A 14,739-nucleotide genomic window follows, 5' to 3' on the forward strand; every position below is an offset into this window, starting at 1 on the left:
CACCAACAAATCGAGAGAGATCTTCTCAATTGTGGATGAACTTTCCAACCCTGATAGAGTTTCACCTAAACCAACTCCCACTCAGGAACTATGTGATAAACTTAACACATTCTTCCTAGAAAAAATCACAGCTGTCAAAGTTAGCATCACGTGTTCAGTGTCAGCTGTGATTCCTCCTGACTCTGTCAGGAATACTCATACTATGGACAGTTTCCCTACAATCGATGCAGATTTACTCACCTCTTTGATGTCCAAGGTCAAATCTGGATCCCCCCGGGATTGCTGCCCCCCACATATTATGAGAAAAGTTTTTTCCATTATTCCTCAACCTGCTCTGTCCCTTTTAAATTCTTCACTCACTCAAGGCTGTGTCCCAAAATCATTTAAGGATGCCACTGTGGTCCCCCTGATAAAAAAGGTCGGCGCTGACTTATCAGAGCCATCTAACTACCGCCCCATCTCCTTGCTTCCTTACTTAGCTAAGGTTTTGGAGGCACATGTTGCAAAATCCTTGTCTGCCTTTATAGAACAGACCGAACATCTAGACCCTCATCAAGCTGGCTTTCGCCCAGGGCATTCGACTGAGATGGTCATCTTGGCAGTCCTGGAAGAGCTCCGCAGGGAGGCTGACATCGGCACCCCCCAGGCTCTAGTCCTCCTGGATCTGTCTGCCGCGTTCGACACGGTGGACCATAAGATCTTGTTAGACCGTGTCGAGCGTGCAGGCGTCCAGGGCAGGGCCCTAAGTTGGATCACCTCCTTCTTCGAAGACCGTACACAGGCTGTTCGCCTGGCAAATTTTACAGCGCCAGGGCTGAATATCACATGTGGGGTTCCCCAGGGCTCCTCCCTGTCCCCACATTTGTTTAACATCTATTTACTCCCCCTAATTAAAGCCTTAAAACAGAGGAAAGTAACGACCTTCAACTACGCAGATGATCTGCAGCTTTCCTTTACTATAGATAACTCCACTGAATCCATCTCCAATTTTCAGGACACCATGGTGTTCATCCGCAACTGGATGGATTATAACCATCTAAAATTGAACCCCGGAAAGACCGAGGTACTGCTGATAGGAGATAGTCGCATCTCCTGGGGCCCTCACTATTGGCCAGCAGAACTAGGGACGTTCCCTAAACCCTCCTCTTCCGTAAAAAGCCTAGGGGTGACCATTGATAAAGATCTGTCCCTAAACACTCAAGTGGGCTCAGTTGTCTCTAAATGTTTTTTTCAACTGCGGAAGATCCAAAAGATACACCACTTACTCTCCCAGGCAGCACTGATACAAGTTGAGATTGGCATAGTCTTATCCCATCTAGACTATGCGAACTCAATCTACCTAGGCCTCCCCTCCTATCAGATCAAGAGGCTCCAGCTTGTACAGAACCAGGCAGCCAGATTGATCTATCAGCAGCCCAAGTGGCAATCGGCTAAAGCTCTGATAAAAAAACTCCATTGGCTCCCACTGCTTCAGCGGGCCACATTCAAAACTGCCTGCCTCACATTTAAATCTTTAAATTGTTATAGCCCAATTTTTATCAACAATCTGATACTGAGGTATGTTCCAACCCGTGATCTCCGTTCCAAACATCAAAACTTGTTGGTGAGCACAAAATTCAAACGTAAACGACACGGTGGGTCTCGATTTGGATATTTGGCACCACAACTATGGAACTCACTCCCATGGGAGATCCGTTCTTGCCCTGATCTACTTCGGTTCAGAAAGCAGCTTAAGACATGGCTGTTCATACAGGCACATGAGTAACCGTCCCTTCTGAAGTCATGTCAGAACAGTTAACTCACAACTGCTCAAAACAGCGCCATGAAACCTTGGTCAAAGTGCGCTTTATAAATTGGTTATAACATAACATAACATAACATTAGGGTGTCTTTCATAGACTCACATGCTTGAATATAGAATAGAAAGCAGTAATAGCCGGAAAAGGTTTCCATAGTCATAATACACATGAACAGACTTATAAGACCAATATATATATATATATATATATATATATATATATATATATATATATATATATATATATATATATATATATATATATATATATATATACATACATATATATATATTAGGCAGTAGTGCTTCGTAAACGTGTGCCTGCCGGACCACGTGGCTGCTCTGCAGATCTGATGCAGCGACACACCAGCGAACAAGGCAGTTGAAGACGACATCGCCCTGGTGGAATGGGCCCTCACTGAAGACTGTAGAGGCTTGCCTGCCTTTTGATGGCAGAAGGCAATGGCAGAGGAAACCCAATGAGCAACAGTAGGTTTGGTAACTGGACGCCCTTTGTTGATAGCGTCCATACGCTATGAACAGTTGATCAGATTTGCGAAAAGGGGCCGTTCTGATGATGTAGAACTTTAAGCACCTTTTAATGTCCAAGAAGTGCAAACGCTGCTCCTCTGGAGACTGTGGGTTAGCAAAGAAAGTCTTTAAGAAAACAGGTTTGTTGATGTGGAAATCTGAAGGCACCTTAGGCAGGAAGGTCGGATTAGTGCGAAGCACTACACAGTCCGGCTGAAAAAGGAGGATTTACAGTGAAAGCATGAATATCACGTATGCGACGTGATGATGTCAGCGCAAGGAGAAGAGCAACCTTCCAAGTGAGAACTTCAAGTCAGCCTTGTGTATAGGTTCGAATGGTTACAAACACGGTGGAGGTAGGATCCAGGGGAATCTTTAGAGACCTTCACACAGTTATAGCCCCCTATGTACACTATATAAGTACAAAAAGATAACTGTGGGTCTGAGAGCAATCTACCTTGGTTTACTGTGTCGATTTAGACCTGAAATACATGTATCCTATAAAAATGGAATATAACAGGATCCTTCACACTGTAAAGTGTTTCCATCAGTTACACGCTCTATGCCGCCCTTTTCATCATCTGGGCCACTTCACAGAGTGGAGAACTCACGTTGCCATCACCTTCAAAAGATAGAGGGTATAGCCCAGTGTGTAATAGGACTAGATTACTTTCCAGGTGGCAAGTGCGAGTAACTGAAAGCAGTGCATCAAAAAGAAAAGTGTGAGTGATAGAAGTGTGCTATATTAAAATTGGAGAGTGGACGCAAAAAAACTTTATTTGGTAGCATACAACTTCCAACATTAAAAGACTTCGTGCAAAGAGACAGTAGTTTCAACAAATAGCTACTGCATTGTATACTTTAGGTCAACATGTTTCAGCAGTTATTTCGATACAAATGGTATCTACTGCTTTCGTCAGGACGTGTTAACTTTGCTACTGCTAGTAATCTTAGTAGAAAAACACTAAATTAAATGATTATTATATCACCTGATATGTCTTTCCACTCCTCCTCTGTACTGGAAGATGCCCAAACGCAATAGGTATCAGGTCAAACAGTAACACAGACAAGACACAGATAACAAGGTAGAGATAACAGTTTTATATAAGTTATCAGCTAAAAGCTGTACTACTCGTCACATCTCATATATTCGTTAATTCAACGTTACCCAACAGAAACTAGTGGGAATCCCTCCAGCTCACCTTTGACGTTGGAGGGGCGTGCTTCTCCTCACCTGGCTTCAGCTCAGGGGATTGGGGCACCGCTCTATTTTGTAGAGAAATACCAATGTAAGAGAAAGAAAAAACGCGACAGCTGTGGCGTATATACTAGTATTAACATGAATGTCTAGGTGGCTCTTTTGTTAAGAGAATGATAATTCTCCTCGTGTAAAATGCGGATGCTGCCCCATGTATACATTAGAAGTTTCATATTGCACACAGTACTATTAGGTAGGCGCAAGTATATGATGTTATATTCTGCTCAGTTTCCACTCTGTGAAGTGGCCCAGATGATGAAAAGGGCGGCATAGAGCGTGTAACTGATGGAAACACTTTACAGTGTGAAGGATCCTGTTATATTCCATTTTTATATGATACATGTATTTCAGGTCTAAATCGACACAGTAAACCAAGGTAGATTGCTCTCAGACTCACAGTTCTCTTTTTGTAATTATATAGGTTTGAATGGTCCCTTCATTAGTTGTGCTAACACGATGTTAAGGCGCCAAGAAGGAGGAGGGAGCCAAATTGGTGGGAATTTGCGGAACAATCCTTTGAAAAATTGACGCATCATCCTGGAAGAACAGAGTGAGGTGGAGCCATCCTGGCGGAAGCGGGAAATTGCCGCCAGAAAAACTTTCAAAGTTGAATGAGAAAGTCCAGACTGAGCCTGTTGTAAAAAGAACGGGACGAGCTGCGCAGGCGTCGAACAAATGGGATTGGCACCAGCAGCGGCACACTAATGGATGAATCTTTTACATTTAAGCTTGTAGGTTTTAACAGTTGACAGAGGTCTGGCCTGAGCGAGAATGTCTCTACAGTCTGGCGGGATGGTTAGATGGGCAAATTCAAAGTGCTCAGGTTCGAGGCTGACAAATTCAGAGAAGAGGGGTCCGGATGGCAAATCTGACCCTTGTCCATTGTGAGGAAGTCCATCCGAGGATGAAGAAGGATGGACTTGCACTGGGATAGAAGAAGTAGCTCAGAGAACCATGCCTGTCGAGGCCATCTGTGGGCGATTAGAAGAATGTGGCAAGGCTGTCTCCTCATCTTCCACAATACTCGAGGCACCAGAGGGATTGGAGGAAAAGCGTAAGCAAACAGATTGCACCAGTTCATCAAAAGGGCATTGCCCTCTTACCCTCGGTGGGGATGCCAGCTTGCGTAAGATGGGCATTTCCGGTTCTCTGGTGTGGCAAAGAGATCCAGTGATGGACGACCCCATCGCCGAAAAATCAACTCGAGTGTTGGTTGATGTAACTCCCACTCGTGGGTCGATGACGTGGACCTGCTGAGGGAATCCGCTAGGATGTTGGAGACACCTGGTAGATGAACTGCGGTGAGAGTGATGTGGTGACTTAGAGCCCAGTCCCAGATCGACTGCGCCAGTTGAGAAAAGATTGGAGATTTTGTTCCCCCCTGCTTGTTAATATAATGCATGCTGGTTGTGTTGTCCGTTTGAATAAGGACTGACTCCCCTTGAATCAATAGATGGAATGACTTGAGCGCTAGAAAAATTGCCAAAAAGCTCCACCTTGTTGATGTGCCAGGCTCTCTGAGGCAGAGTCCACTTGCCCTTTATGGACAGGCCTTGAAGATGTCCACTCCATCCTTCCAACGAGGCGTCCGTTGTTAGAGTAAGGTCGGAGTGTTGGAAAGGAAAGAAGTCCCTGCCGAAAGATTGGATGGCTGCGCCCAACATTTGAGAGCCGCCCTCATGCGAATGGTGACACAGACTATGTCATTGAGGGAACCGGTGACCTGATGCAACTGTCCATCCAATTCTTCTTGAATGGGGAGTGTCCGGAGTCTGCAATTTGGGATCAGTGCGATGCACGATGACGCCATCCCTAGAAATTACTTTAATAGTCGGACTGAAACGGACTGTTTTGTCCGTAGAAGAGACACCAATTGAAGAATTTTTTGTTGACGCTAATGAGACACAAATGCTTTTGCAAGAGTTGTATCCAATGTGGCCCCTAGAAAATTCTTGCAGGGAGCTGGATGTAATTGGGACTTTTCGGTGTTGATAGAATGTCCGAGGGAGCGAAATACCTCCTGACAAAGGCGTGTATCCTGAAGCAGATGCGTGCAAGACTGTGACTTTAGGAGACAGTCGTCCAGGTATGGAAAAATGTGGACGCCCTGAAGACGCAGATAAGCTACCACAGGAGCTAACACCTTTGTAAAGACGCGAGGGGCGGAGCGTAGGCCGACAGGCACTACCTTGAACTGGAAGTCCCTCCGTCCCACACGGAAACGCAAGTACTTCCGATGTCGCGGAAGAATAGGGACATGGAAGTAGGCGTCTTGGAGGTCCATAGTTGCCATGAAATCTCCCATTGAGAGTAAGCGCAAGATCTCCACCAGCGTTAGCATGCGGATGGATTGGCACTTGAGATACTTGTTGAGTGCTCGCAAGTCCAAAATCGGCCGCCAATCCCTGTTCTTCTTGATGATAAGGAAAAAACAGGAATAAAATCCCTTCCCCCTTTGAGACTTGGGCACCACTTAGACGGCACCCTTCTGTAACATAAGGCGAACTTGATGGAAGAGTTCCTTGATGTGCGCTGGTGGTGGGTCGGAAGGTGGAGACGGAGGAGAAATTTTGATGAACTCTAAAGCATGGCCCTTCTCTACAATGTTCAGAACCCAACGGTCTGAAGTGATGGAGGACCATTGAGAACAGAACAGAGAGATTCGACCTCTAACTCTTTTGGGTAAAGGCAAGTCATTGTCTCTTGGGAGCAGATCCTCTGTAAGAAGATTTCCCCCTATAGGTCTTAGAAGACTGCTGACGGGAGGACTGTTGCTGGTTATTGGAGTAGCGCTGGTTGCCTTGGTTGTAGGAGCGATATTGATTGCTTCCTCCTCGAAAAGTAGAAGAGATGCCGCGTCCGCGTGCACCCCGAAAGGGCTGGTTCCGAAATTGTAAGTTTCTTAAAGAGCGAGCAGTGTCAATGTCTTTTTTGATAGATTGCAATGCCTCATCAACATGTGCCCCAAAAAGTGACTCGCCGTCATAAGGCATATCCAGGATCTTCGCCTGTACCTCTTGGCGAAAGGATGTGAAACGCAACCAACCTTGCCTGCGTAGAACAGCCGCTCCAGCGAGCTGCCGGAAACCAGTACAGGCAAAATCCACAGCACTGTCAATAATCTCCTCCGATGTTCTCTCCCCTTCTAGGGGGAAGTTGTAAGGCTTCCGCCTTGGAAGTATCTGGAACCAAAGCCACAAAAGCAGTCATGTCTGCCCACATCTGGTGGTCGTAATGCCCCAAAATGGCCAAAGCATTGGCCGCTCTCACTGTGGTGGAGGCCATTGTGGAAAACTTACGGCCTATAGAGTTCAGGCGACGACCTTCGCGAGCTGGTGGGGCAGTAACAGCAGACGCAGGGTTCCGAGAACGACGCTGAGCTGCCTGCGTAGCCACCGAATACGGTTTCAGCTGTTTAATGAGGCAGGCTGGAGAGCCGAAAGGTGCCTTATATTTCTTTTCCAATCGGGGCATCTGTGCCGTTAGTGAATTTGAGGTCTGCATCAATTTCACCCCTTCAGACCAGATAAAGTCAATAATTGGAACAGTATGGACTTGTTTTAACTGTTGGTTCCTAAAATCATAGAGAAAACAATCCTCTTCCCTCTGGACTCTTGGTAACTTGAAGCGTTGAGCCGCCCTATCCATCAGCTGATGGAAACTCTTAATGTCCACAGGAGGAGAATCTCCTGGCGTTACCGGAGAGGGGGACGGTGTCTGAACTTGATAGTCATCCCACTCCGCCATATCCTCATCATCATCTCGAACCTCACAATCTTCACGGTCTGGAGGAATTTCATCCTAGTCGTCTGCATACACAGTTGTGTGTATCCGAACTGAAGTTTGTATTTGAGGAGCAGAAGTTGGCAGAGGTGACAGAGGAGCCGAAGCAGGTACTGCAACAGGCATCAGGACAGAAGGAACTGCAGGTACCTGTGGAGATGGCGGGAAACGCCTATTATAGTCGTCCAATATATGCTGGAGATTAGAAATGAGCGACACAGGCAAAGTCGCAGTAGGAACTTGAACAGGCATTTCCTCCTGTTGGAAATATTGATCCTTTCATCGTTACTATAATCCTGGCACTTGATGACTAAATTAGATGGACTACGTGCCGCTCTAAAGGACTTGTGTACATCTTCCACCGATTCCTGGTCCGAGTCCGTGGCAAACAAGGGCGAAGGAGGCTGTGGATCACTGGTGATAGAAATCTGGTCAATAGGCACCTTGCGGCACTGGTGAAGTGGGTCGACAGTGGCTGATCCAGGGGACGACAGTGGCAGCAAAGGCAGAGAGGCAAACACAGAAGAAGTTGTCGACGGAGCTGATGACGACAATGGAGTTGATTGAACCAAACTGGAAGAATCCGTCGTCGACTGTATCGTTGTCGATGGCAATGGTGCCGTTGACGGAATTTACGTCGACCGAGATGAAGACGACTTCTTCTTCGTCCAAGGAGCGGTCGTCGACGAAGCTGATTTGTTAGCACTCTTCGCCAACGATGATTTGGTCGTCGACGGTGGAGTTTTCTTCGTCGATGACGAAGCAATCGGAATGACAGATGGCACAGTCTTGAAACTGAGGGTTGCCTTCATCGACGACGATGACGTCGACGAAACAGCCGTCGACAATCCTGAAGCAGACGTCATCGTCACTGTGGTCGTCGACGAGCCGGAGACTGCAGATTTCGTCGCCGGGGCGACCGTCGACGCTCCCGTCGACGATGAAACCTGTTTTCTAACAGAAACATGAGAAGAAGACGCAGCACACGCCTGAGAGACAGGTCTCGTGGGCGTGGAAGTAGTAGGAAGAGGTGAAGACACCGCAGAGGCCAAAGAAAGAGACAATTTCTTCTTTTTAATGAATGGAGAGGGCAACTCCTGCACACTACTACGTTTTGAAGCTGCTTGGGAACAACCAGAAATGAGACTTTCAGCATCAGAAAGTACATTATCCTTATCCTTAAGTCTCTGAAGCCACAGCAGGAGACGGCCTTCCCTGTCCTTTAGAGTCTTTGTAGAAAAAGTTCTACAGAACTTACATTTACCCACATCATGGTCGGGGTAAAGACAGTAAATACACTTACTGTGTGGATCTTCTGAATAAAGGCGTAGCTTTCCACAAGAAGAGCAAGGTCTAAAAAGAGACTTCTTACTTGAAGACATGCTGAAAACACAGGAAAAAACTGAAGAAGTAGAGAAAACTGAGCAGAGCTCAGGGAGACTCGCATTCTTACGACGTGCGGTAGAAAATCTGAGGTACTGAGCTTTGAGGAGAAGGTTCTGGAGTACTGCTGGCACCTGATTGGCTACAGTTTGGACCAACATAATCACAGGAATAGACTACAAGTATTTTTTCTCTCTCCATGCATTCCTATGTGGAATTACGTCTAGGCATTTACTGCCTCTTTTCTAATGTATATTTCATGTGTTATATTTGTACATATACATATTATGAGTATGTTATTGCTATTTTATTTACCATGGGACTCCCACTCCGACGACGGGGAATATTCAAGCATGTGAATCTATGAAAGACACCCTAATACTGGAGAAAATATTTTATATTCAAATAATAAACATGTATTTTTTTAACATTAAATTATTTTTTATTTCTTAACTATTTTAGATAATTTAATTTAACATTATTTCTTATTGGATTCTTTTCTACAGAATGGTGTTGCAGTACCAGTAGTTCCCCATGGGTGGTGCTGCACTTAATCTCTGAGCTGAAGTAATATACTACTTTATTTGGGCCCTTTTGACTGTCCTAGAAGGGCAAATTGTAAAAAACAATGGGCTTTCTCTTTTGTGGGTGGGTGTACAACCCGGGAACACAACAGAGGGTCCAGGTATACCAAAACCTCGAACGATAAAAACCACTGATGCCCTAATCATGTGTTAACGGTTACACCATTACTGAGAGTCTACATGTGAACTTTTCTTGTTACAGTGCTTTTCTGTCTAATGGAAACATAGGTCCATAAGAATTGCATTGACCTGTGTTCCCTTATTCATTGGACATGTCCATTTATAGTCATGAGGTATGTTTGTTTTCTCGTATTAATCTGTTGCGGGGAATAATTATGTCTCTACATAAAAATTACCTAGGATTTGAGACCATTTTGCATATGTTATAAAGTTTTTATGTCTTTTATAAAGTTGTACTTTGTGTGTATGTGGACATGTTATCCTTTTATAAATGTACTATGTCAAATGTGGTGACAATGTTGTTTTGTTATGTCTACAGCCCAGAAGAAGCCCGGAGTGTGGGCGAAACGCGTTGGCTGTTTTGGATAAAAATATATGTGTAGTGCAAAGAAATGAATAAAAGGAGATTAAGGACACAAAAAGAACGAATGTCTCTGTCATCATGATTTAGCTATTTTGGGGATTATCCCAAGGACCCTGTTTGATTATCTCCACCTTCGTGCCTCTCTTATTTTTGCTTTCACAGGGTCCAAAGGAGGTTTAAAGACCAATGAGAGCGAAGTCCCCTAATACAATAGACAAAACACAAAAGGAGCCCAAAGTTCTAAAAGGGAAAAAAGTGTCGCCTGACGAAGAAGGCATCCCTTTAAAGGACGATTTCCCTCATACACCAGAGGTGGCATGCTTCAGCACTGGAGAACCTCCTTGCATCATGAAGTCTAGGCATTGTGCAAGGTTCAACCCCCTCACTGAGAGGGAGAAGCTCATGGATGTTTTATTGTAAGAGGTGTTATTACTGAAACCCAATGCAAGCATACAAGATGTGGTGAGGGACGCAGTGCAAGTGATTAAGTGAATTAAAACTAGATACAGGGTTTTCCACATGTCTTTATTCAGGCTACCATGTGCTAGGATTAAAAAACTGAGGATACAACAGGAACCATTAGACCCAGTTGTACTATGCTAAGATCTGCATGTTTCAGCCAATGACCTAGTGAGTGTTGTGGATTTCTTCAGGATCCAGTTTGAGCTTCTGCTGTGAAAGTGATATAAACAAACGAAAGTGTGAAAATACAGTATATTAATTAGATACAAAACCAGTGATCTAAGGTTAGCAGGATGGTGGATTCACTGGTGGTGCCTCAGTACATCAGGTGGAAATGTTGCTGGCCATGCCGAGGGACAGGGCCAACAAATCTGATAAATTAGCCTCATGTATTACCGCTTTCACTTCAAATAGTCACTCTAGGCCCTTTTAGGTTGCTAAGAGCATTAATACCAGCATTTTAACCGCAGCTCCATGCTATCACTTTTCTCATTTTAGGGCCCGATAGCTTTAACCATGACATTATCCAACATTGAGGAGGGAGGTTTTTGATTCTTACCCTTACGATGGATTTAGGCCCAGATCTCTGTACTGGGGTGAATGCATGACATCTGCATTCTGTCCATCAATTGTTTTTTTTGGGACGGGTATGCTAAGACGTGAGTCACATGCTCTCGATACCACTGGAGTCAAGCTATCCTGGCTGATGAGGGCTGAAAGCCCGAAACCAGTCCTAGGATGCATGGTTCCAGTCCAGGAAGGACCTGGCCTGGCAGTTCAGGCTGGACTGTTCCCATTTGGTGCAGGGCCAAGACTGTTTTGCATATGGCTGGGTCCAAACTGGAATGGCATGGTGAGCAAAAAAACGATGGATTTAGGCCCAGATCTCTGTATTGGGGTGAATGTATGACATTGTTCTGCATTCTGTCCATCAATTATTTTTTTTCCCATATTGCTATTACATTAAATGTCTGGTTGCAGATAAAAGAGGTGGGCCCATCTCAGTCTCTTCCAATGTGTGACAGGCCGAGGTTGGGCATGTCCTAAGCCCGGATGCATTCAGTGCAGCAGGATATGAAAGCACCTTAGATAGCGCTTTCAGAGGAGGAGCACACTCCACCTACTACATTCCAAAGTACCAGGGGTAATCTGGGGTGTGTAGTCCACCCAATAGCAATAATCTTTGTAGTGCACATCCTGCAAAGCTTGATATGAAGGCACCTTAAGTAGCTCAGTCAGAGGGAGTAGTGCCACTCCACCAACTGCCTTCCATAGGAAAGGGGCATGCCAGGGTGTTTGGTCGCCCAACTGCAACAGCCCTTGAAAATATAAGCACAGTGAGTTATTAAGCCACCTTGAGTGGCACTTACAGAGGGAGTTGGCTGCTCCACCAGCTACCTTCTAAAAGACCACACTGTAGCTCTTCAAAATCCCTTGGAATAGGCAAAGAACAGAAAGACAGGAGAGCTCAATACCACCGATGGCACAGATGCACAGAACACCAATAAACGACAACATCAGAAACTTCATGGTGGACATATATAGCTGCATCCTATACAAATTCAGGGTCGGGCCTTGTTCGGGCGCCATTGGGCAGAGGGGCTACTCTCCCTCAACCATGGCGGTTGAGGTTTTTTGGTAGTGGTGTCCGAGGATCCATTCTATCATGGCTCTAAAAACTGTGCCAAGCAGTCACAGGATGCTCAGGAAGATAGTGTGACACAAGAAAGAAAGTTGCTGGCCCTCTCAACTGTTTAGTCTCCAAACATTTTGAGACCACAAACAAAAAATGAATCAATTGTTTGTAAGGGTAATTTTATTCAGCCCTTTTGAACTTATTTTAAGTATTGACCTATTTTGAAGGCGAGAAGAACACTTTACAAAGATTTACAAAACACAATGACACCTATTTACAACTACTATACAAATAACATATATATATATATGTATATACAAATAACATATATATATATATGTATATATGTTATTTGTATAGTAGTTGTAAATAGGTGTCATTGTGTTTTGTAAATCTTTGTAAAGTGTTCTTCTCGCCTTCAAAATAGGTCAATACTTAAAATAAGTTCAAAAGGGCTGAATAAAATTACCCTTACAAACAATTGATTCATTTTTTTTTGTGGTCTCAAAATGTTTAGAGACTAAACAGTTGAGAGGGCCAGCAACTTTCTTTCTTGTGATATATTTGGTCCAGCTGCCCCCTCGTCCCAGGACCAGACTCCGTTGCTTCACAAACAGGAAGATAGTGTGGGCATCTGAGCTCATGGCGCTCATGGGGGTCACCACCCCTGGTCACCCAGCTGTCTTCAAGTCATTTGCAGAACACACCCTTCTTGGACAAAGTAGGGTGATTTGAATCCCCCTTTTCTATTCATTTTCTAAACAGGGGATTTGGATCCACTATGCAAGATTTAAGAACTGGTTTATGTTTGTTTTCTTTCAGATGTTATTTTCTGGCTGTTCCTCAGACACAGCCTTTGTGCAAGGTAAAGGTTATCACAGCAGTAAGCAATGACACAATGATTCAATACGACATTATCCAAAACAAGGGCACAGCGAAGTATGAGATATCTGCTCCTGGCCGCCATAAGCCTATCTAAAGCAGTAACCTGAGGCAAAAGTAACTTCCAAATCTTGAACCACAGAAACTCCAGTTCCATACGTTACCCCTATCCAGGGCCGGCTTTAACACTGATAGCTCCCTGTGCAACAATGTTTGTTGGTGCTCCCCTAATGACCACCTCTACCATGGATTCTCTCATTCGCTCCCTTTAACCGCTTAACCGCGGCGGCAATTCCGCCGCGGTGTGCTGGTTTAGCAGAGTGGGCGGACGTACGCCGGCCAACGGGCGTGTTCAGAACTACAAAGGTAGTGCGTGCGACGGCCGTTGGCCGACAGAAGCACGCAAGGGGTTAACAGTGCCCCTCAAGTCTCTATAACCACTGTCAGTCAGATTCATTTAGGTTTATAGAACCATTCATACCAGTGTAAGGTGTCTGAGCATTTTACATCACACACACCACACATTGCACAGAGACAATCATATGTGTGTAAATCAGTCCATAGGAAATGTTACATAAGACAGGACTACAAGGTGTTGTGTAGGAGTGACATGTCATCGATACTGGTAGGCAATATAGTTTAAGAGTCCTTATTCTGGAAAAGCTAAAATTCTGAATGTAAGATATAACATCATTGTTAGGGGTTCTATTAAATAATAAGAACTGTTTTCTACCCAAATGAACCCGTTTGGCACTCCAGCTGAGCTCCGGGCCTCGGCTGCCACCTGAGGTGACGAGAGCAGGCTGGGGGCCCGCAGCAAGCGTCTTCGAGACGGACGTCTGTGGTGAGTCAAAGCGGGCCCTTGACGCCCTGCCCGCGGCCCGCCACTGGAAGTAAGCAGCAGCACGGGCCTCCGGGGCCGGGGGAGGGCGACAGCTGGTGCCTGCAGCTCTTGATCTCGCCTACCCAGCTTGCTCCCACTGGCCAAGAGGTGCTTAGCGCACTGGACCGGGCTATTAGATGTGAGGGGCAGTGAAGCTCTTGCAGATGGAGTCTTGCTATTGTGCAACTTTCTCTCTTGCTGCCTGACACTGTCGCTATTTCTGCCAGCAGCCCTGCGCGAGGCTTCCGGTCCTTCTGGGGAGCCATTGAACCCTCGCCTAGCAATCTCCCGAGCGGCTACTCACACAAGAGGAACGCGACTTACTCCAACACACCACATTAGGGGCCTGAAGAGTGGCGGCCTTCTGGGCAGAAGGCCCCAGGCCCTGCAAGTCTCACCCATCCTGCCTGGGCCCTCTGAAATCCCGCTGCCTGGGTCCACCAGCAGAATCCCTCTGAAATTGACCCGGAAGCGGATTTGAACAGAGCACTAGCCCCACTCCCACCCACTCCTCCTCCTGTTGCGGTCCTGGGGTACAATTGCAAGTCTCACCCATCCTGCCTGGGTTGTCTGAGATCCCGCTGCCTGGTGCCGAAGAGGACTGCAGGCCCACCCACCAGAATCCCTCTGACATTGACCCTGTAAGTCCCACCCATCCTGCCTGGGCACTCTGAGATCCCGCTGCTTTGGCCCGAAGAGGCCAGAGGGGCCCATCCATCAGAATCCCTCTGAAATTGACCCTGCAAGTCTCACCTATCCTGCCTGGGTCCTCTGAGATCCAACTGCCAGGGTACGCCCAGCAGAATCCCTCTGAAATTGACCCGGGCGGTGGATTTGGATGGAGCACTAGCCCACACCCCCTACGGGTACAGCCCTGGGGCCCGGAGAGTTGCAACTCTCTGGTGCTGGAGGCCTGTGCCAGGGGAGGATAGACCGGCCTGCAAGGAAGTCAAAGAAGCTTCACCCATCGCAGAAGCCGCACATCTAGGGGCGAG

At 46.0% G+C, this 14,739-nt stretch overlaps 1 protein-coding gene and 1 pseudogene across 2 annotated transcripts in view; both read right to left on the reverse strand.

Moving 5' to 3' along the window:
• Positions 1-14,739, reverse strand: part of MAPT (microtubule associated protein tau) — a 1,161,691-nt gene that overhangs the window by 690,860 nt on the left and 456,092 nt on the right. The window lies entirely within an intron of this gene.
• On the reverse strand, positions 6,281-7,622 carry LOC147716931 (uncharacterized; annotated as a pseudogene).

This window comes from Lissotriton vulgaris, chromosome 5 (assembly GCF_964263255.1).
Source record: "Lissotriton vulgaris chromosome 5, aLisVul1.2, whole genome shotgun sequence".
Lineage (NCBI taxonomy): Eukaryota > Metazoa > Chordata > Amphibia > Caudata > Salamandridae > Lissotriton > Lissotriton vulgaris.